The sequence below is a fragment of the Phascolarctos cinereus genome, unplaced genomic scaffold, assembly GCF_003287225.1.
Source record: "Phascolarctos cinereus isolate Bilbo 61053 unplaced genomic scaffold, phaCin_HiC Scaffold_3;HRSCAF=262, whole genome shotgun sequence".
In the NCBI taxonomy this organism is placed as follows: Eukaryota; Metazoa; Chordata; class Mammalia; order Diprotodontia; family Phascolarctidae; genus Phascolarctos; species Phascolarctos cinereus.
Window position 1 is genome coordinate 126,652,666 of NW_027555736.1, and position 22,839 is coordinate 126,675,504.

A 22,839-nucleotide genomic window follows, 5' to 3' on the forward strand; every position below is an offset into this window, starting at 1 on the left:
ATCTAATCCAGCTCCCTCATTTTATAGATGAGGTTTAGAGAGGTTGAGTGACTTACCCATTTAGGGATTAGGTGAGAGAGGTGGGATTTGAACCTAAGTCTTCCCTTAGACCAGCTTTTATTACTCAAGCATTCATTTGTTTGACAAGCATTTATTAAGTACCTACTGCATGCAAGGTATTGTGCTACATTCTGGAAATGCAAAGACAGAAATGAAACAGTCATTGCCTTAATACATTCTATTATGTCTACACTCCTTGTTATAGCCCAGCCCTGGCAACCATCTTGGTATAGGTGTTACAAAAATCTAAGAACCAAATGAGTTAGAGAGTAGAGCACTGGACTGAAAGCCAAAAGAAGTGTATCTTTGTCTGGCTCTTCCATTTATTAGCCCTAGGATGGTAGTCATGTTATTCCTGTTAAACTAGGGGAAACAACACCATTGTGATATATTTCACAGATTTGCTGTGAGAATCAAATATGAATGTGTTTTGCAACCATTATAAGCCACATCATCATGTCACCTCTTTGAAATTATTCCCCCCCACCAATTTATAGTCTTTAAATATCTGCATTTGTCTATAACTCCTTTTTCAACTTTGTTTGTATGTGCATGAAAAATTCAGGGGAATCTGTATAAGGTGGGTGGGGGGGAGGTAGGAGGAATCTTTCCTTGGCCAGATCATGTATGTGCTATTTTTTTCAACTAGCAGAATTCCTATGTGATGGATTGAGTAGATCTCTGGATTGAGATTTTTTTGCTATGTTTGCATTAATCTCTACTCTGCTTTTGGACTCAGTACAGCAGTCAGGAAGCTGGGCAAATGATCTTTGAACTAGGAAGGAAGCAGCTGTTGCCAATAACCAAGAAAAGTTTACCATCCCGCCTTTTCCTCTTTTGGCACAATCTATGATTAGCCTATAAAAGCATATGTTGCCCAGGTTTCCAGGACATCTATTTCTAAACTGGTCCTTATACTTCAAAAATACCTGTGCTGTCAATAAGAAGAGCTGGCCAACTAGGCAAGTGAAACATGGCACAGCACTTCCAAGGATGCCACTTACCCCGGCGCCTTTCCTTGGATGATTTGTGGTAACGCTGTAAATCTGTCTCCGAATAAAGTCTTATGTATTACATTGTCTCCCTAGACTGTTTAAAATTTTAAAGCTTACCATCCATCAAAGGACTGGGGCAGTAGCTCCAGGTACATTGAGCACCTTCTGAGACCTTCCTTGTCTCTCTAGAACACTTATGTTATAGGTGGCAGGGTATTGGCAATAACTTTGCTATAAATGGAACTTGCCCCTTCTGTTTGGTTGACAAATGAACCTAATAATAATTATTTTTTTTAAGATCCAGCCTTAGATTATTAGGTGACCTATTCATCCTGATGTTGCAGGATTTGGATCAAGTGCCATTTCTGACCATTGGTCTAGGAGATATATGGTATGGAAAGATTAATTGTTTACTGATTATTACTAGCCCAGACTAGAAATGTAAGAAGGAATATCATTAGAAGTGATTTCAGACACTGGCTTTAAGGAAGACCCTGGGGGGAGGGGAGAGCAGAGTTCATTTTCTGTTGGAGATTGCACCTGAGACAATAGCGGAAAACCTGCCCTATCAGTGTTTGTGGCCACAGACCCAATGTCCTGCAAGGTAATTTCACAGAAACTCAGGGTTGGAAGGGACCACAGAGACCGTCTAATATAATCCATACCTAGTTCGCTGCAATATACCCAAAAATGGTCATCTTGCCTTTGCTTTAACTTCTCCAATGAGGCTGCCCGATACTTCCAAATGTCTATAGGAACTGAAATCAACAACCACCATTCATCAAAATCTAGTGAAATTTAATACGGACTATGTCTCAACTGGCAAATAGGACATGTTTGACGTCACATGGGGCTGGTTCCATGGGCACTCTCAAAGCAAAAAAAGGCTGCCCAGTCTTATACGAAGCTTGACCCAAGATTGTTTTGGTGCAGGGACCTCAAAATCAATAGCTATACATATCTTTTGCACACCATACCTCAAAGAAAAGGAAGCTAGTATGTTTCTCACCATAAACAACAAAAAAGAAGGAACTTCATCAGAGAAGGATATATCATCTGTGGTATAGCCCAAGGAACTTGTGTTGAGAAAAAGGAAGATCTTGATCCATTACAAGACAAATCTATCAGTCTGTATCAATGATTTAAGAAAACATTAGACAGTATGGAAATGTTATGATTCCAGTATACTTAGTGACTTCTGGGTATTTGGTTTGGAAAATTTCATTATGCAGCCTTAAAAGGAGTGAATGTTGTTCCTTTTTCTGGGATTCAATGGGTTACCAGACGGCATCATGGGCATTTTGAAAAATTCCCAAAGCAGAAATGTACTAACTGCATATGCTTTGTTGAAGATTATACCACCTGCCAGATACACTTTGGAAGGAACATCCATTACTGTCAAGTATCTTTGTAGCCATGGCTACATGTCAATGTCACCTCTAGTTAAAGAGTACTTACAGGACAGAATGGAGGAAACAAAGGAGTATATTACAGAAAAATGGGAAAAACAGAAGACAGACACATAGAGAAACTATAAGAAACCAAAGAAAAAGGTTCATTTAAGAAAAAAGTGGAATAGGAAATCTTTTGTGCCATGCCACAGAAAAGTTGTGCATTTTAACCTTCAGGAGACTATGGACAAAGACATGTTCTTCTAATTATACTTTTGGTTGGCTCTATTGGGATCATGATCTTCATGTTATCCATCAATTAGGCTTTTAACCATAGTCATTTCTCAACATGGAGAGCTCTTAGCACCGTTGTTACCAATGAATGAGGATATTTTCTAAATTGTCTCTCCAAATTTCAAAATTCATTCACTACTAAAAAAAATAGCAAGATGAGGTCATTCTAATAACCATCTACCAGTTAAAACTTTAATTTTCTATGAATAGAGTTGAATTAAAATTGAGACTCTGTGTGTGATAAAAGTGAAATGTACTGATTACATATAAATGACAAAACAAATTGACATTTTAAATAGTTTTGCCTAAAATCTGTATGAGTCAAATTTTTCTAAGTAGGTACATATGTCTGCAGTTCCTTTTTAGATATTTAAGTTGGTAGTTGTCACCTAGAACATAAGATCTTCCTTTAAATATATTTTCTCTTTACCAACTAACTTCCCAGAGTGAAAATGAAAGTGATAGTTTAAAAAAACAAGTGATTTCAAAGTTAAGACCATGTAGTCAGAAAATTTCCTTTAAGAACTCATGGGTATTCTCATCTTTTTTTTTTCCAACAAAATATGTCAAATAGCCCCAAGTAGGTATCATATTCTTGACATAGGGATGGGATTGAGATTAAACCCAATCCTACCATCTAGGGACAAAGAATAGTCATTAGGGGTTACAAAAAGCATTTTATCACCAATTCCAAGGCCCCTTTTACTTAGCACATGCTTCTACAGACAGACATTGTGGTGTACTAGAAAGAATGCTGGATTTGGAATCAAGAGACACTGAAATTCAAATCCAACCCCTACCATTTTGCTAGCTATATGAACATAGGAAGATCATTAAACTTCCCTGAGAATGTGTTTCCTCATCTATAAAATAGGAATAATAATTACCATCAGCTCCTTCCTCAGAGGTTTGTTGTAAGGTTCAAAGATAAAAGTACTTTGAAATGTTAAAATCCTACATAATTGTCAACTATTATTGTTTATAAAATTGGTCATACCAACAGATATGACATGATTATGGCCATTAAAATTCTTGTGCAACTGTATGTAAGATCTCGGTATTCAGTCAGTCAAGAGATTTTATGCTGTAATTCCTTTAAATGTCAAAGAATATTTTGAAACAAAGCAACCACTTGTCTCAGGGTTATAGTAGTAGATTTGCATGCATAAGGTCATAGGTCATAAATTTAGAGCTGGAAGTGACCTTAGAGGTCATCTAGTTGAACCTTTTCAATTTTTCAGATCACAGAAGTCAGACTTGGTATGAATTGCAGTATCCTTCTTAGGAACTTCTACCCGCCGCTTTGAGTCCTACCCTCTAAGACCAAAAAGAACAAGTCTAATCCCATTTGATGTCCCGTGTGATATTTCTTCAAATATAGTACTGGATATCCAGTTGAAGATGTCTAAAAGGCAGATAGAGAGAGAAGATTGGAGGTCAGCAGAATATTTAGGACAGGAAAGGTAGACTTGAGAGTTATCAGCATAGAGATGGTAATTAAATCTATGGAAGTTGATGAGATCATCAAGTGAAGTAGTATAGAGGGTGAAGAGAAGAAGGCCCGAGGCAAAACTCTGCTCCTTAAGGCTATGCCTCTCTTAATGGTGCCCAAGGTCATATTAACTTTTTTTTGACAGCCATGTGATGCTGTTGACTCATATTGAATTTATGATCCACAAACATTCATGAATTTTTTTTTATAAATCAGCTTATACTGATGAAGTTGAATTTCTGAAAGTTAGAAGATAGTGCCATACTACAGAAAAAAAAGAGGCCATCTATGATTAGCTCCTTATTTCCAAATCTATATCTCTTAAACTCTGTTCTGCTAGCTTTCACTTATTCAACAATGGTAGTAGAGTAGATAGAAAGAGGATACAAAGAATCACCTAAATTTTTTGACTGACTACAAACTTTAATTTGCTTATTGATGCTATAAATGTCAGCTCCTTGTCCAATGACCAATAAGTAGACATATTGCTAGAGGAGTGGGATCATAGCAATCTTGATATTCTTGCTATGAAAAATAAGAGGGTATAACTAAATTGAACAGCTAACAGACACTCCTTAAAGAGGCAAAGAAAAGATGTATTGTTTTTTACACATACAAAGGCAGAAGATGTATTATTTCATAGGACATGTTTTCATTGTATCTTGCAACATTAATGGAAAACATTTGCAGAAAAGACCAACGCAAAAATATTGCCACTCATATACCAACATTAATTAATTACCAAGAATTAAGAGGTAGAGAAATTATATGAAGATCTTGATAAGACAAATCAACATTGTATTATTTGGTGACTTCAATGAAAAGAAAAGAAAAGATGAAAATGGGTAGAAATATTTGGGGTGTAATGATTTCAGGAGAAGCAATTGTGAATGCCAAAGACTTGTAGATTCCATTGAAACCTCATTACTCTCTATCAGCAACATTTTCTTCAAGAAAAGAATTGATAGACATTGTACATGGTGAGCACCAAATAACTTCTCAAATACAGATTATATTTTAACATACAGGCAAAGACTTATTAATGATGTTGGAGTTATCTGTGAATCAGCTGCCTGAGTACAGCTCCACTTATTCACAGAGCTCAGTTCAGAATTAGTAAAAAGAAGACTAAGAAAAAGGTATAGTCGCAATTTACCCAATATAGCTTTAAAAACAAACTCTTTTTTGGTTGTTATACTTACCTTTCCTCACCAACTCAGCTCATTCTCAGCTTTAGCACTCCTCACCCCATTCTGACAGTCTGGTGCCACACTTTTGCCTTCATCCTGTTGTCTGGATTTGTTTCCATCCTTTGTACTTATCTTTTTTAATATCTAAGTTGGTTGGTGAATTCTCTGCATCTCCATCATTCTCTTAAGACAACTCCCCTTTTTTTCCCTCCTTATTGTGACTGGTTTTCTTTGTGTATTCAGCATTTCATAATGAGAGATTTCCATCCCACTTGAACCGACTTCCCTGGTGCAATTTTAGTCTATGGATTCCTATTGATGTTTGTTTGTTTGTTTGTTTGTTTGTTTTCTAAGCCCAATACAAGATTCTCTTCCAAAATCCAGGTTGCACATCCCACTATGCCTGACTTTCTTTTCATTCTCTTTCACAAGTGCTAGGAAGGAACTACCACCATTTCCCCCCACCAAACCTTCATTTCCATCCCAGCAACTCCCAAGTTTCCAGGATCAAATACAAATGCCTCTTTGGGTTTCAAAAACTTTTTTGACCTGTCCCTTTCCCCTTTCTAATCTATTTACCCATTACTCATCTCTTCATACTCTGTGACTCAGTGGCACTGGCCTCCTTGCTATTCCCTGAATACAACATTCCATCTCCCAACTCTTAATGTTTTCACTGGTTACACTCCATGCCCAGAATACTCTCCTTCCTCATCTTCCACCTTCTAGCCCCTTTGGCTTCTTTCAGTTTTCAGCTAAAGACCCATCTTTGGCAAAAAAAAAAAAAGCCTTTTTAAATTTTCATTAATGGAGTGCCTTCCTACTGAGATTATCCTCAATTTACCCTTTATATGTCTTTTTGGATATAATCGTTTGCATGCTGTCTCTCACATTAGACGGTGTTCTCCTTGAGAGCAGGGACTGTTGTATTGTTTTATTTTATTTATTTATATTTTGTATCTACAGTGCTTAGCATAGTGCCTGGCACATAATGGGTGCTTAATAAATGTTGGTGACTGATAAACTGATAAGAATTAGATTCAGCACAGCATTTGCTCTTGTTCTGAAATTCTGAATAATGAAGGTATCATAAGGACAAATCAATTACTAGCTCCTTTGCTTTTGGAAGAGATAATTCTCACTGATGTTCACTTAATTGATGTCTTCCATCATTACTACAAATGAGGAAACTGAGGCCCAGAGTAGTTAACTGACTTGGCCAACATTTCATAGTTAGTATGTCAAAAACTAGTATTTGAACCCAAATGACTCTCATCTCATTACTAATCCCAAAATCTTCCCACTCATTATGACTATAGTCATCTCCATTATAGGATATTAGGATGATAGATTTCAAATTTGAAAGGACCTTAAGGATCAACTATTTCAATCCCTTCTTTTAGCAAATGAAGAAACAGTCCCAGAGAACTTAAGTGACTGCACAAGATCACAAGGATAGTAAGTAACAGAACCAACGCAAGTTCTGTGACTACAAATCTGAAATTCTTCTTACTCAGTGACTCCCCAGACCATTCCAACTCTGAGATGCTCAAACATGGAATGGTTCTCTTATAGTTACCCAAAACAGAAGCATTGATGGACCCTTTAACAAAGCAGCTTTCCTTTTCTTTCTTTGTTTTCTGGTTTGTTTTGCTATTGAGTACTTACTGTCTGAGACCATATTGTTTTCTTCCAATTTCTTTGAATTTGGATGCAAATGTCAGATCATTAATTCTCACATCTTATATATATCCAACAACTATAACTAAAAGAACTATCTTGTGCTTTTCAACGTGATTTTTTAAGGGAGAAAAAGAACGAAGTTCAGTATCATTATCTTCCCTCAAGACTTAGTTCAGGTACCTGCAAGAAACCTTCCCTGATCCTACCAGTTTCTAGTGCTTTCTCCTTTTTTCAATTTACCTTGTTTTTTTACCTCTCTATATACCTGTGATAGTATTCCTTCAGTAGACTATAGACTCCACGAGAGTAGGAACTATTTTGTTTTTGTCTTTTTATTCTTATTACCTAGCATAGTGACTTGAACATGATATGTATTCAACTGCATTTTGTTTTTCAGTCATTTCAGTGCTGTCCAATTATTTGTGACCCTATTTGGGGTTTTCTTGGCAAAGATAGTGAGGTTTGCCATTTCCTTCTTCAATTCATTTTACAGATAAGGAAACTAAAGAAAACAGGATTAAGTGACTTTCTCAGGGTCACACAGTTAGTAAGTGTCTGAGGCCAGATTTGAACTCAGGAAGATGAGTCTTTCTGCCTCCAGGCCTGGTGCTCTATCCACTGCACTGCCCAGCTGCCCTCTAATTAAACTGGATTGAATCAAATCTCCTTGTTCTTTAGAAAAGGTTCTGTAGAGTACCTATGTATATCAGCCAAATAGATAGAAGCCCAAACAATTCATTTTTTTTCCAGATTTCTTAATAGTTGACATCAATCCCCATACAGTGGTTTTGATAGTAGTTGTAAGCATCAATTGTAGAGATAGTTGAAAGAAACAAATAATCTCCAACACAGGTGGCATAATTGACTGTCCAGAGACAAAACCTTAATATTCAGTTTGGTAGATTAATTTTTGCTCAATATCTTTAACCTTTTCCACATGACTCTTCACTTTTTATCTCTGACTTGTCCATTTATTCAAAAAGCATTTTAGCGCCCGATGTCTTTAAGGCACTGGGTGGAAGGCTTCTGTGTAGCACACAATCTGTGAGCAATGTATCTAGTTTTTCAAAGGGTCTTATAAATGTCAAAATTTATTGTGCAATTGTTTTACACTTTACTATCATTTACATTTACTTTCAGGTGTTTCTTGTTTTGTAATATTTGACCTTCTTGTGATAGGTCTCTTGGTCTTTTAATTGTTTCCCTAGCATGCCTGGCAACATATAACTCTTTTACACCTAAGTCTGGAATCTAATAAAGTCAGAATGTTGAAATAAGCATTTTTTACATCACTTTGCAAGCTGTGAGCCATAGGTTTCAACAATTTGTGATTCTGGTATGAAAATAATAACACTTACTATGGGAATACGTATTTCAGTTTTTCTGATAAATAACCCTGTTATATAATCTCTCCAATATTACAGCATCATTAACCACTTAGCTTTTTGAACCCCAATCAATACTGGAATTTCAGTTTTAACCATAGCAAACTTATTCAAGGCTCAAGCTTCTTTTGCAAGTTTTCCATAAGGAAATATAAGGTTGAAACTACTTTCCTTCAAAATTGGGTTGGGTTTTACAGTGTAAAAATGTGAAATACCAGATAACATTTATTAGAATCAGATTCTTTTTGTGGGAAGCTTTTTGGGTGGAAGGGGCAATAGAAGAAGATTGTAGGAACTTGGAGGGACTTTCCAGCCCAGCCCTTGAAAAAGTGGCCATCTATTATAAATTGTGCTTCTTTTTCTGGAATCAAAACTTTGGGAACCTCATAACTGATCATCATCAGAAGGGCTATATTTGGTATCTAGCTGGCCCAGGGGCTGAACTGCTAGTGAACTTTGAACCATTATTCAGTTAACCCAGTCAGGAACAAATCTTTTGATTTGTTTAACTTATTGTATCTGAGGATAAAACTGGTATTCCAGTAATGAATGAATAAGCTGAATGGAAGTACTGCAGGATATGCATTTTGTCAGTGACTGTAGCGTCCCCATAACAATCTTCTCAAGAATTCTTTAATAGAACATCCATTCTATTTAAGTCTTTCCTACTTTCCCAGGCAATAGATCGTTCTTCCAGGACATCACTCCCCCAGCTGTTGTGACTTTTCTTTCTTATTGTGAATAAATTGCTCCTAGGCGGTCACCCCACACTCCCTGCAGGCAGTGTTTGCATATCCTTGGAAAACTCATAAGAACTCTTCCAACCCTTGTCCTGGATCAAGTAACTGCTGGGAAGGGAAATATGACAAGTTGTTTCCAACAAAGAAAAGAAAGGCAGGTTTTTTTTCTTTAAAAATTACCCAGAGACATACACACTGTCCTCTCACTATGCACACTACTTTCTGACCTTCCAACTAATTCAGTAAAAGGTATTTTTATTTAATTCTTTTTGCAATCCACAGAATAAAGAGTGAGCATGCACTCAATAAGAATGGAGCCCTGTTTATGATTAGAGTAACTGCAAATGCATTTTAGGCCAGGCACAGATGGCTAATTCTCCCAGTCTACAAGTCAACCTAAGCAATAATTCCTGAGATAGACCTCTTTTCTCAGCATTAATGAGAACCAGCTGCCCCCTCTTAATAATATAGATACTTAGAAAAAATAAGATTTCTTTTAAAAAGTGTATTTTCTAGACCATTGGTACCATCCAGCTGGAGACAAAATAAAAATTATAGAATATTAAATGTTTAAAAATCTGTTTGGGCTTATAAGGCAACTTCCTCTGTTTATGCACTAGTGGATTAGTTTGTTTCCTTCTCAACTTTAAGCTTCAGGGTTTCTTTCCTTCTTCCCATCTTTCTTTACCTCCCTCCCTCCCTCCCTCCCTTCCTTCCTTCCTTCCTTCCTTCCTTCCTTCCTTCCTTCCTTCCTTCCTTCCTTCCTTCCTTCCTTCCTTCCTTCCTTCCTTCCTTCCTTCCTTCCTTTCTTCCCTCTACTTTTTTGTTGATATGGCTGATTTATATTTCTTTCTAACTCCAGAGTTTGGAGTTAGATCATGACTTGTTCTATTAGGTCATAGATTTAGAGCAGGGAGGGTTCTTAGAGGACTAGTTCATCCTCATAATGTTCTGACATCACTCAAACACAGAAAAACTAAATGATCTGTCCAGCTTTATAATTGTATCAAAAAGATAACAGCTGGGATTTGAATACAGGTCCTTGTAATTTAGATTTGCCATTTCTAACACTCTACCAGGATGGTATCAATTTGAACTCAATTTTATTTCTTATCCTAAACTATGTGCAAGAAAATGAACCATTGCTAGGTAATGTTTTACTTTGATAACAAAAATGCCAATCTATTTATTTCCCATTTCTATATCCATTATATCTAAGGCAATACAATAAAAATAAGTAACATTTATATTGCAATTTAAGTGCTTCACTTGTGCTATCTCATTTGATCCCCATAACAACACCGTGAGATAAATAGTACAGGAATTTTTATTCCAATTTTACGTGTGATAGAACTGTTGCTCAGAGAGGCTGACTTGCCTCATTTTTATATAATTAGCACATTTCATAAATGGAATTGAAATCTAGTATTTTTTACTCTAGGACCTTCACTCTACCCACTAGTCCTCAGTGCTTCTTAAGTCCTCTCTATGATACCTACTATCTATGTAACATTGGGCAAATCACTTCACCTCTCTTAGACTTAGTTTCCTCATCTGTAAAATGAGATTGGATTAGATGGCCTCCAACATTCCATGAAGCTTTCTATCTAGGTTACAATGATCTTAAATAAAGCATATCATTAACTGGAATAATTATGCATTTAGGGGGGAAAAAAGCTAATGATTTTAAAGGACTAACATACAATAAAATTCAGTGACAAAATCATTTTCAAAGTCTGCACATAGTCAAGGCTCTCAAACTTGCCTGCTATAAATTAGACCTAAAGCTTGGAAGGTTCTCAAATTTTCATCATACACCAGGAAATAAAAAAAGAAAACATTCAGCATAAGAGTTTGAGGATTTTTTTCCTGCTTTATTCTTTTATTTTTCCTTTTGACTTGGCTAAAGAAATTCAACAAGTTTCTTAACCTTAAACACATCTGCTTAATAAATATGGATATATATTTGTCCATTTACTACGTAGTATTTTTCCCTAAAATGTGTATATAATGAATAATGTACTCCAACTGAATCATCCTTATTAATTGATGATTTAGGCATCTACCAGCTTCCCCATCTATATGTACATTTTTATATTGACTCATTGGGGGATATACATTGAAATGAAGGAAAACATTATTAGTGATGATATTTAATGCCCTCAATGATTTTTTTCTGATCCATGAATCCCAGACAGAAAATAATACAAAATGTATTAGAATGTATTAGATTTTGTAATCTTAACATCATCAAATGGAGTCAAAGCTAAGTGACCTAAATCTGGAGTTTGGGTGGTAATTACTCATTATTTCATCAGTTAAATTTTGATTAATATTTAATTTCTGTGACTGTATCTCAAGTGCCTGAGTATTTTGCACAATTGCCAATAAATGATTAATGAATTACATCAATTACCTACTATGCAAATAGATGAATAGGGAATACAAAATATAAGCCATTATACTTACCCTTGAGAAGGATACAATCTACTTGGAAGAATGAGACATAGATATGCAACATAGGTAATAACATGCTTTATAATAACAATGAAAGATAAAATTAAATGACAAATGTGTGTCAAACACATTAAATCCTATAGGAATTCGGAGCAGGAAACCATTGCTGTAAACTAGAGTAGTCTGGAACACTTCATAGACTTGACCTGTGAGGTTAAAAGTAGTAAAAGATACTCTAGGCAAATAGAGGAAATGGAGCAAAATTTATAGTGACAGATACATACTTCTATTTTTCAGAGGATAGAAATTAGAACAATCTGGCTGAAACTGAAGGTTCCTCTAAGTGAGCAGTATGACTGAAGCTTGTGACTTTGTATAGCCCTCCCTCACTTAACTCCAACTCACTTGCAAGTCATGGCATCGCTTTCCTGATGTCAATGTCCTCTCAGAGAACAAAGGACAAACAACAATAACAATAAGAAGACATCAGTTTAGAAAGATAAATATTAATAGCTGATATGTATACAGATGCAGACATATATACATATATACAGATGTGTATATATACACATATATACAGATGTATATGTGTGTGTGTGTGTATTATATATAAAATCCCAAAAGTTTTAAGCTTGAATAATTATATACATATATAGGAATATAGACATTTCTATTTATCCCATATATTACTTGCTTTGGATATATTTCTTTGCATGTTGTTTCCCTCATTGGACTGTAAGCTTCTTGGGGGCATGGATTGTCATTTACCTCCTTTTGAATCCCTAGCACCTAGTACAGTGCCTGACACATAACAGGTACTTAATAAATGTTTATTGATCAACAGATAAAAAATAGACATTATATACACAGCTTAAAAGTTTGCATATTTTAAGTCATTTTGTCCTCATAATGAGCCCATGCATTATTACTATCTCTCCTATATAGATGAGGAGATGAAGCTTAAATAAGTTTCCCATGGTCACACAGCTCACTGGTAGGAAGCAGGATTTGAATTTAGGTCTCACCTGACTCCAAGTCCGGAGTCCTTTCCTTTATTGCATGAGGTGTCAACCTGGCATATGTGTGCAAGAATCTTCCTAAAGCCCCTAAATTTCTTTTTTACTTCTTCTATGGTAGGTATTGTTCTTGCTCTTGTTTAATTGTGCCCTATTCTTCCTGACTCCATATGGGGTTTTCTTGGCAAAGATACCAGAATAATTCACCACTTCCTTTTCCAGTCCATTTAACAGATGAGGAAAGTGAGGCAAATGGTAAGTAATTTGTCCAGAGTCATAAAGCTAATAAGTGTCTGAGGCTGAATTTGAACTCAGATCTTCTCGACCCCAGGCCCAGTACTCTATCCACTGAGCCATCTCACTGCCTCTGTGGTATTAGTGGGCTGTTATACTAAAAACCAAGTCCCTTAAAATGGGTTTATAGATAATTTCATAAATCATCTGTGAATATAAATAATCTTTAAATAAAATGCCTACTTCTGAGCAACAAGGGAAAATGCACATCATTTTTGGTCCACTGAAGAATGTTGAAGCTTTTGTAAAGCCTGCTTGCACCTCTCTCCAGAGGTGTATATCAAACCGGACCTCTCACAGAACAGAAAAAGGGACAGTGTCTACTAGCTATTTTTTCTCCTCCCAGGATACTCAGAGAAGAAACATTCTTTTTCTTTGTTGGTTATTTTAGTCTGTACTTCCCTCACCTTGAAAAGTGAAGAAATATATGTCAAAACTGACAGAAGATATAAGGTAGATTAAGTATTAGTGACCCCTTGCTTAGAAGCCAGTTTGTTCCAATGGCCATGAAGGTGTCTGAAGCAGGAGCAGTGGAGTGCTTAGAGCTTGGTCAGGCATCAAAAATGCCAAGGTCATCCATGGCACCCCAAGCCATCACCAGTCATCTTGACTTCAATGACTCTGGAAGGAGAGTGAGGCTGATGACTTTGCACAACTCTGCCTCACTTAAATCCAAGTCACAAGCAAGTCAAGAAATCTCCTGTGATGTCACTGGTCCTTTCAAAAAATCAACCACAATAATGAGAACCTTTTCAATGAGCAATTGGAATATTTGTTAAATCACTAGTTTATCTTATTAAAATATTTTAAAATATTAATATAAATGAAATCGTACAATTAAATCATGTGATACTAAATATATAATAATAATAATAATAATAATAATAACTTTTATGTAGCACTTCAGAGTTGCAAAGTGCTTCATTTATAATACCTCATTTGGTCATTACAACAATCCAGTGAAGCAGGTGCTATTATTATCCCCATTTTACAGATGCAGAAACAAGCTTGTGGAAGTTGTGCCTTCCTCAGGGTTCAGACAAAGTAAGTATCTGAGGCAAGATTATTATTCAGGCTGGTTTTATTTATATCTTATGTGTGTGTGTGTGTGTGTGTGTGTGTGTGTGTGTATGTTAAACTCTAGAGTTTATTTGCTTTTATATTTCATGTTGAATAAAGGGCATTGAAATTTTTTTTGCTGAAATCAAGGAATATTGGGACAGAAAGGGTTGGGAACCCTTGTACAACAGCATGCTTCCTCATTAATTAAATCAGATTTAGGGTTAAATTTTGGAAGGCCTTCAATAACATTCTAAGGAATGTGTAGGTAATGGGAGACCATTTAATGTATTAAGTTAGGGAGTGACATAATAAAATGATGCTTTAGCACCACTGGGGATATGAGGGTTCAGATGAGAAAACAATCAAATCCAGACCCAAAGGACCTCATTAATTCTATTTCTTGTAGAGAAAGGACTATATCTAGCTTTGCCAATTGGAAAAGGACAAAATTAGTGAGGAAATAAAAATGTTTTTTTTAAGCTTCTATAAAATCAGAGGGGTTTTTGTTAGATGCTGTAAAAAGCTCATAATAGTGTTGTTTTCAGCTGTCTCATTTCCCATTTCCCATGTGGCTGGGGCAGGTGGCTGCATCGTTAGTGAAAATGATTTCCTCCAAAAGGCCCATCCCTCTTCATTCCAAACCCAGAAGATTACAGACTTCCAGAAACTCGTTAGCCCCTGAAACTTAGCTACATGTAATAAAATCCTTTATATAATTCAGTTAACCTGTAATATAATTGTTAAATTCTCCTTCAAAATTAGTGTTAATTCCTACCCTGCAGGATTACTTTGAGCTTCTAATAAGACAGATAATGCTATCATTCGAGGTAGATAGATAAAGGATTAAAATTTATTATCATGAGCAGCTTTTAAGGTTTTTTTTAATCCTAGAAATTTCCTGAAATTTTTTACTAACCAATGAAACATCACATTCATCCCTACTTTTGCTAATATCAGAGACATTGTATCAAATGTTAAGTATAAGTGGCCTAACTTCCACTGTTTACTAGGATGCTTTAAACTTACCATTGCATAGTTTATTTTAGTTCTTCTCTTATTTCATTGAAGTCTATATCAGTTGCAGTGCTGATTTGGATGACTGTTGACTCATCTGCTGAGACTATTGAGCTAGCCTAACTACTGATGACATAGGTGTGATGTAACCATGAAGGTGGTAGCACTATATCATATAGGCAATCTCAAGTAATTGCAAACATATTTGTATTGAGTATGAATGAATATTACAGAGGAAAATAGATATTGACACTTTACGTGATAAATACTTGTATGAAATAGAGATATACTAATACACAAATAGATACATTATATATACATGTACATGTGTATGGGTACACATACATTCACTTTTTATTGCTTGTTAAATTAAACTCATGCATTTTGTAAGGGGCTTCTCTCTACAAGGTACCTTGACCCAACTACACAATGGATTTGTATGAACACTCTTACAAGGTGGTGTAAGTACAGATTCTGTGTAAGTGCAGATGCCACATATGACAATTTGCAAGGCTCACCACAAGTAGAGCTGGCCCATTCTTCATTCCTCAACTTAATATGATGTACAAATGCCCCAAAGCATAAATATTAAAGGGATTTGGGCAGGAATGAATGAAGATAATGCCAAAGTGGGGAGAAAGAAAAGATAATGCCTCAGGGATGAGACCTTTCAAGTATTAAATGATCGAGATGAAGTTAATCTTTGTGCTGTTTCATTTACTTTAGTCTATGCTTTCTGTTAACACAGATATTCCCTGGAGAAACTGGAAAAGCTTGAATTTAATGGATGGAAGCAGACCAGTCTTATCCTAGATAGAACAGCTATAGGAGTGCATTCTGAATAACAATGAAATCAAGGACCTCCATGTGTATTTTTGTTGTTAAATCATTTCACTTGTGTCCAAATCATGACCTCATTTGGAGTTTTCTTAGCAGAGATACTGGAGTGGTTTGCCATTTCCTTCTCCAGCTCATTTTACAGATGAGGAAGCTGAGGCAAACAGGGTTAAGTGACTTGTCCAAGTCCACAAGTATCTGAGGCAGGGTTTGAATTCAGGCCGTCCTGACTCTAAGCCTGGCATTGTGCCCCTATTTCCCCATCCATATGTATTAATCTCATATTTCTGTGCTGAGGGTAACTCAGTATTTTTACTGACATATAAACCTTGGAGAAGTATGAGACTAATCACCTTGCCCATTTGAGAAATCTAAGCACAATACCTGCTCATTGCATTGTGTTAAATTCTTGGCATAGCAAAACATGCTTTAAGGAATCTTAGCATTAAGCAGTCTTTCAGGATTTTTTCTTTCTGGCCATCTTAACAAATGAATGTCAGGCAATAGAATACTTGCCAAAGAATTGATCAATCATATGTGGCCTAATAATTTAAGTTAGATTGATTAGTTATTCAGCTGATAGGCAGGCAGTCTATTTCAAAACAATTCAGCCTAGTGATTTTTTAAAATGTTATCTTTCTTTTATCAGTGTCTCTTATTTTTACTTAACATTCACTTCTACAAATATCATTTCTTATATGTTAGGAAGAACTTTGGGTTAAAGTCATATGATCTGACCTTGAATACTAGCTCTACCATACTCTTGTGTGACTTTGGGTAAGTCACTTAATGTATGTGGACTTCAGTTTCCTCACATATAAATTGACCATATAACATCTGAGTTCTCATATAACCTTAAACTCATGATCCTATTTTCATACCCACGGAGCATTCCTTGTAATAAAAAAAAAATAAACTGAAGAAAGTGCAATTGAAAGATCAGCATGGTCCTAGAGAAGGGTAGAGAAATGCACAATTTTCTCTTCATTGCTGAAGTAGAGGAGTATTGGTATAAAATATAAGATATACTGTCAAACATGTTTGGTGTATTGCTTACTTTTTCTTCAGTTTAGTGTTGTGTTCTTAGAGTTAGGGTGATACAGAGGAAAGAGAATTCAATGTGGAATCATATGACCTTTGTTGTGCTGCTTCTTATTTCCAACTTAAAACTGAGTGATTCCTCTTTCCACCTCAGTTTCCTCATGTGTAAAATTAGGACATTAGAGTAGATGAATTCTAAGGTGACTTCCAATTCTGTTTCTGCTCATCAAATTATATTGTAGTGTTATGTCCTTTTCCTTGATCTCACTTCACTCTGCATCAGCTCATATAAGTTTCCCACGCTTCCTTGAATTCTCCATATTCAGCAATTCTTTTAGCACCATAATGGTTCATTGTATTCATAGAAGAGTGCTGAAATTGATGGACATCTACTTTGTTTCTTATTATTTTTTAGCTACAAAAATTCTGCTATCTGTCTGTCTGTCTATCAGTCTGTCTGCGTGTCTTTCTGTCTGTCTATCTATCTATCTATCTATCTATCTATCTATCTATCTAACTAATATCTTTATGTCTTTGACCTTGTTGGTGTACATTGCCTATCAGTGGGATTTTTCAGGCAAAAGATATGAACACAATTTACTTTGTAACAAGATCTAAGCAATTGCTAAAAGTTCATGACAATCAAAATTTTGTGAGGTCACTTCATCTGTCAAATAAATCAATGAAATGGGAAATTGGCATGGAAAGGCCACTGTTGCTAACAAATAGGGTATGGGGCAGGGTGAAGAAGGCACCATATTTTAAAAGGTATTACTTCTACCATTGTACTTGCAATTCAGGTTAAGGGTAAGAGAGGATTTTTAAATGGAAATAGTGTGCCAATCATTAGAGAAATTTACTTCGATGAGAGTGATTTAGAATGTTGTCATTCTGATGAAATGGTTCTGACTCCAGGAGATCCTAGTAAAAAGTCCTCAATGATTAAGTATAAGAACTAGAGGCAACAGTAGTCATGGTGCTTCATAATCATCAAAGTTTTCATATGTAACTATTATTGTCTTAATAAGAAAAACATATGTAAAAATTCCAACTTAAAAAAAAAACTACAGTGAGCAGAGCTGCTGAGCAAGGATGGGCAAATGTTTAAATGCTTAGAATTTTTTTTGTTGATGTCAAGAAAAATATAAGGCTGATGCTATTCTATCACTTCCTGCTTTACTCATCACCATCCTACTCCAACATTCTGGAGAGCAATAGGGACTTAGGGAATCTGCTTGAATGATTACCTGAAAAAATGATTTAGGTTATGAACTCTGCTTGGGGAAGATAAGGAGTTACATGGACAAGACTATCAGACATAGAGAAGATAGAACATAGTGAAAAGATCTATACATAAACAGAAGCCCTGTAAATTGAAGGTGGAGTACTTGCCTCTATCCTTTCCACTTAGAATTAATCAATGTCACCATTAATTTACTGAGTAATCAGAGGTTACAGGCTCAGAGCTAGAAGACACCTTAAAAAATGGGTAGTCCAACCCTCTCATTTTACACGTGATGAAACTGAGAGGTAAAATCATTTACCTAAAGTCATACAGATAGGAAGTAGTAAAACCAAGACTTGAACACAGGACCCCTGGTCTCCAACTCTAGTATTCTTTCCATTGTAACACATTGAATACTAACTTCTTTTCCTCTGGCATAGCAAATCTCATCTCTGGTTTTCTGATATCCCAGTGGATCTCCAACTAAAATTTTATTTTATTTAAAAATAAAGTTGGTAGCATAATTCTAAAAATAAAATATTAATTTTAATTTTAGTTTATTTTGAAAATTAAATGTTAAGTTATAGAACATTCTTTTGAATGGGGAAAGAGATGTCATGAAAACAAATTATGATGGGGTTAAGGTTTTTTCTTATTTTAAATATTTTTAATTAAATATTCCCAATTATATCTAATAATTTTAAGAAACTTGTTTTTAAATTGAGCTCCAATTTCTCTCCCTCTCTCCCACCCTAACTCTTCCTTGACAAGGAAAGAAATTTGATATCAATTATACATGTGAAATAATGCAAACTATATCTCCATAATAGCCATATTGCAAAAGAAAGCAGACAAAAATAAAGCAAGAATGAGACAGTGAAAATGTATACTTCAAACTGCATTCAGCATTCATCAGTTCTCTAAAGGTGTATAGCATTTTCTATCATTGATCTTCTGAAATTGTCGTGGATCATTTTCTTGATCTGAGTAGCTAAGTCTTTCATAGCTAATCGCTGTTACAGTATTGCTGTTACTATGTACAATGTTCTTCTGGTTCTGTTCACTTCGCATCAGTTCATATAAGACTTTACAGGTTTTTCTGAAACAATGCTACTCATCATTTCCTATAGCTCAATTATTTCCCCAATTGAAAGGCATCCCCTCGATTTGCAATTCTTTGCCACCATAAAAAGGGCTGCTATAAATGTTTTTGAACAGTTAAGCACTTTTTTCTTTTTCTTTGATCTCTTTGTGATGCAAATCTTGTCATCCCAAATTGTTCTCCAGAATTGTTGGACCAGTTCACAACTCTATCAACAATGAATTAGCATTCCAGTTTTTCCACATCCACTCCAACATTTGTCATTTTCCTTTTCTGTCATATTAGCCAATCTGATAGGTGTGAGGTAGTATCTCAGAGCTATTTTAATTTGCATTTCTGTATTCAAAAGTTACTTAGAGCATTTTTCTATGTGATTTTTGATAGCTTTAGTTTCTACTTCTATCCTCTGACCATTTGTCAACTGGGGAATAGCTCTCCTTTTTTTAAAAATAAATTTGGCTCAGTTCCCTGTATATCTGAGAAATCAGGCCTTGCTGTAAATTCTTCCCAGTTTCCTATTTTCCTTATAATTTTGTCTGTATTAGTTTTGTTGTGCAAAACTTCTTTGTTTCACATAATCAAAATTATCTTTTTTATTTCTGTGGTCCTCTTTGTCTCTAGTTTAATCACAAACTCTTCCTTTATCCATAAATTTGACAGGTACATTTTCCATGCTTCCCTAAATTACTAAAATTATCACCCTTTATGTCTAAATCATTTAATTCATTTTGGCCTTATCTTATTATAAGGTATGAGATGTTGGTCTATGTATAGTTTCTGTCAAGCTTCTTTTTGGTTTTCCCAGCAAATTTTTGTCAAATGGTCAGTTCTCACTCCAAAAGCTTGGATCTTTGAGTTTGTCAATATACAATCACTACTATTTTCCCCTCACCCAACAACTGACTCTTCACCGGATACATTTCCCAGTATTCACTTCACTGTTATGGAAATTAATATCAAAATTTGGTAAGTCCCTTTATTAAGTCTTTAGCTTTGAACACCTAAATTAGAGACAGTGTTTCAAGGAACCTCTTTGTTTGAAATATATGAATCACTACTGCTTCTCCCTGGAATTTTCCCCAGCATTTGCTTCCTCCCTGCTGTATTCCCAATAAATGTATCCTGACTAAAGTGATTTTAACTGTTTATAAAGACAAGGTAAACATTTAAACAAAGAAAGGTAATTACCTACAAACACAGTCAATTCTGAAGCCCAAAGAAAAAGGTTTCACGTTCTGAGAGAGGAGTATGAGAGGATAAAGGACATAAATTATTAACATTTTTACTATCCCAACACACTTTATGTCCAAGAAACCTTACACTCATAGGCCTTTATCTGAGCTTCTAGTCTCTCAGATTCATGTGGAATTTAAATGATTTTTCATTTTTTTAATATAAATTTATTTATTTTTAGTTTTCAACATTCACTTCCACAAGTTTTTGAATTCCAAATTTTCACCCATCTCACCTCTCCCCCACCCCAAGATGGCATACATTCTGAATATCCCTTCCCTTAGTCTGTCCTCTCTTCTATCTCTCCCCTCTTCTCTTATCCCCTTCCCCTTCTATTTTCCTGTAGGGCAGGATAGGCTTCTGCACCCCATTTCCTGTATTTCTTATTTCCCAGTAGCATGTGAAAACCTTTTTTTAAACATATGTTTTTAAAACTTGAGGTTTCAAATTTTCTCTCTTCCTCCCTCCCCACCCACCCTCGTTGAAAAGGCAAGCAACTCAATATAGGTTGTACATGTGCAGTTATGCAAAACACTTCCATAGTAGACATGTTGTGAAAAACTAACTCTATTTCCCTTAATCCTATCCTGCCCTCCCATTTATTCTATTCTTTCTTTTGACCCTGTCCCTCCTCAGAAGTATTTACTTCTGATTACCCCTTTCCCAATCTGCCCTCCTCTCTATCATCCCCCTGCTCTCTTGTCCCCTTCTCCCCCTATTTTCCTGTAGGGTAAGACAGATTTCCATACCCAATTGAATGTGTATGTTATTCCCTCCTTAAGCCAAATCCTATGAGAATAAGATTCACTCATTCCCTCTCACCCCCCATTTCCCCTCCACTGTAAGAGCCTTTTCTTTTCTGTTTTTTTTGTGAGATAATTTACCCCATTCTACCCCTCCCTTTCTTCTTCTGCAAGTATAATTCTCCCTCATCCCTTAATTTTATTCTCCAGATATGACCCCTTAATCTTCAACTCACCCTGTGCTTTCTTTCTATCTATCTATCTACCTACATATACATATATATAATTTTTTTTCCTCCAACTACCCTAATACTAACAAAGGTCTCATGAGTTATAAATATCATCTTTCCATGCAGGAATGTAAACAGTTCAATCTTAATAAGTCTCTTATGATTTCTCTTTCCTGTTTACCTCTTCATGTTCCACTTGAGTCCTGTATTTGAAAGTCAAATTTTCTATTCAGCTCTGGTCTTTTCATCAGGAATGCTTGAAAGTCCTCTATTTCACTGAATGACCATTTTTTCCCCTGAAGGATTATACTCAGTTTTGCTGGGTAGGTGATTCTTGGTTGTAATCCTATCTCCTTTGCCCTCCGGAATGTTATATTCCATGCCCTGCAATCCTTTAATGTAGAAGCTGCTAAATCTTGTGTTATCCTGATTGTGTTTCCACAGTACTTGAATTGTTTCCTTCTGGCAGCTTGTAATATTTTCTCCTTGACCTGGGAACTCTGGAATTTGGCTACAATATTCCTAGGAGTTTTCCTTTGGGGATCTCTTTCAGGAGGAGATCTGTGGATTCTTTCAATTTCTATTTTGCCCTCTGGTTCTACTATATCAGGGCAGTTTTCCTTGATAATTTCTTGAAAGATGATGTCTAGGCTCTTTTTTTGATCATGGCTTTCAGATAGTCCAATAATTTTTAAATTCTCTCTCCTGGATCTATTTTCCAGGTCAGTTGTTTTTCCAATGAGATATTTCACATTGTTTTCTAATTTTTCATTCTTTTGGATTTGTTTTACAGTGTCTTGATTTCTCATAAAGTCACTAGCTTCCAATTGCTCTATTCTAATTTTTAAGGAAGTATTTTCTTCAGTAATCTTTTGGACTTCCTTTTCCATTTGGCCAATTTTTCTTTTTAGGGCATTTTTTCTCCTCATTGGCTTTTTGGACCTCTTTTGCCATTTGGGTTAGGCTATTTTTTAAGGTGTTATTTTCTTCAGTATTTTTGGGTCTCCTTTAGCAAGCTGTTGACTTGTTTTTCATGATTTTCTTGCATCACTCTCATTTCTCTTCCCAGTTTTTCCTCTACTTCCTTTACTTGCTTCTCAAAATCCCTTTTGAGCTCTTCCAAGGCCTGGGACTGATATATCTTTCTTTGAACATGGCTTTCAGGTAGTCCAATAATTCTTAAATTGTCTTTCCTCAATCTGTTTTCCAGGTCAATTGTTTTTCCAATGAGATACTTCACATCTTCTGTTTTTCATTCTTTTCACTTTGTTATATTGCTTCTTGATTTCACATGGAGTCATTAGCTTCCACTTGCTCAATTCTAATTTATATTCTTTGCTTCAGTGAGCTTTTGT

The 22,839-nt window shown here is 35.6% G+C and overlaps 1 pseudogene; it reads left to right on the top strand.

The window, feature by feature from the left end:
- The first annotated feature begins 1,647 nt into the window (after window positions 1-1,647).
- Window positions 1,648-2,634, top strand: LOC110192296 (protein FAM210A pseudogene; annotated as a pseudogene).
- The last annotated feature ends 20,205 nt before the right edge of the window (window positions 2,635-22,839 follow it).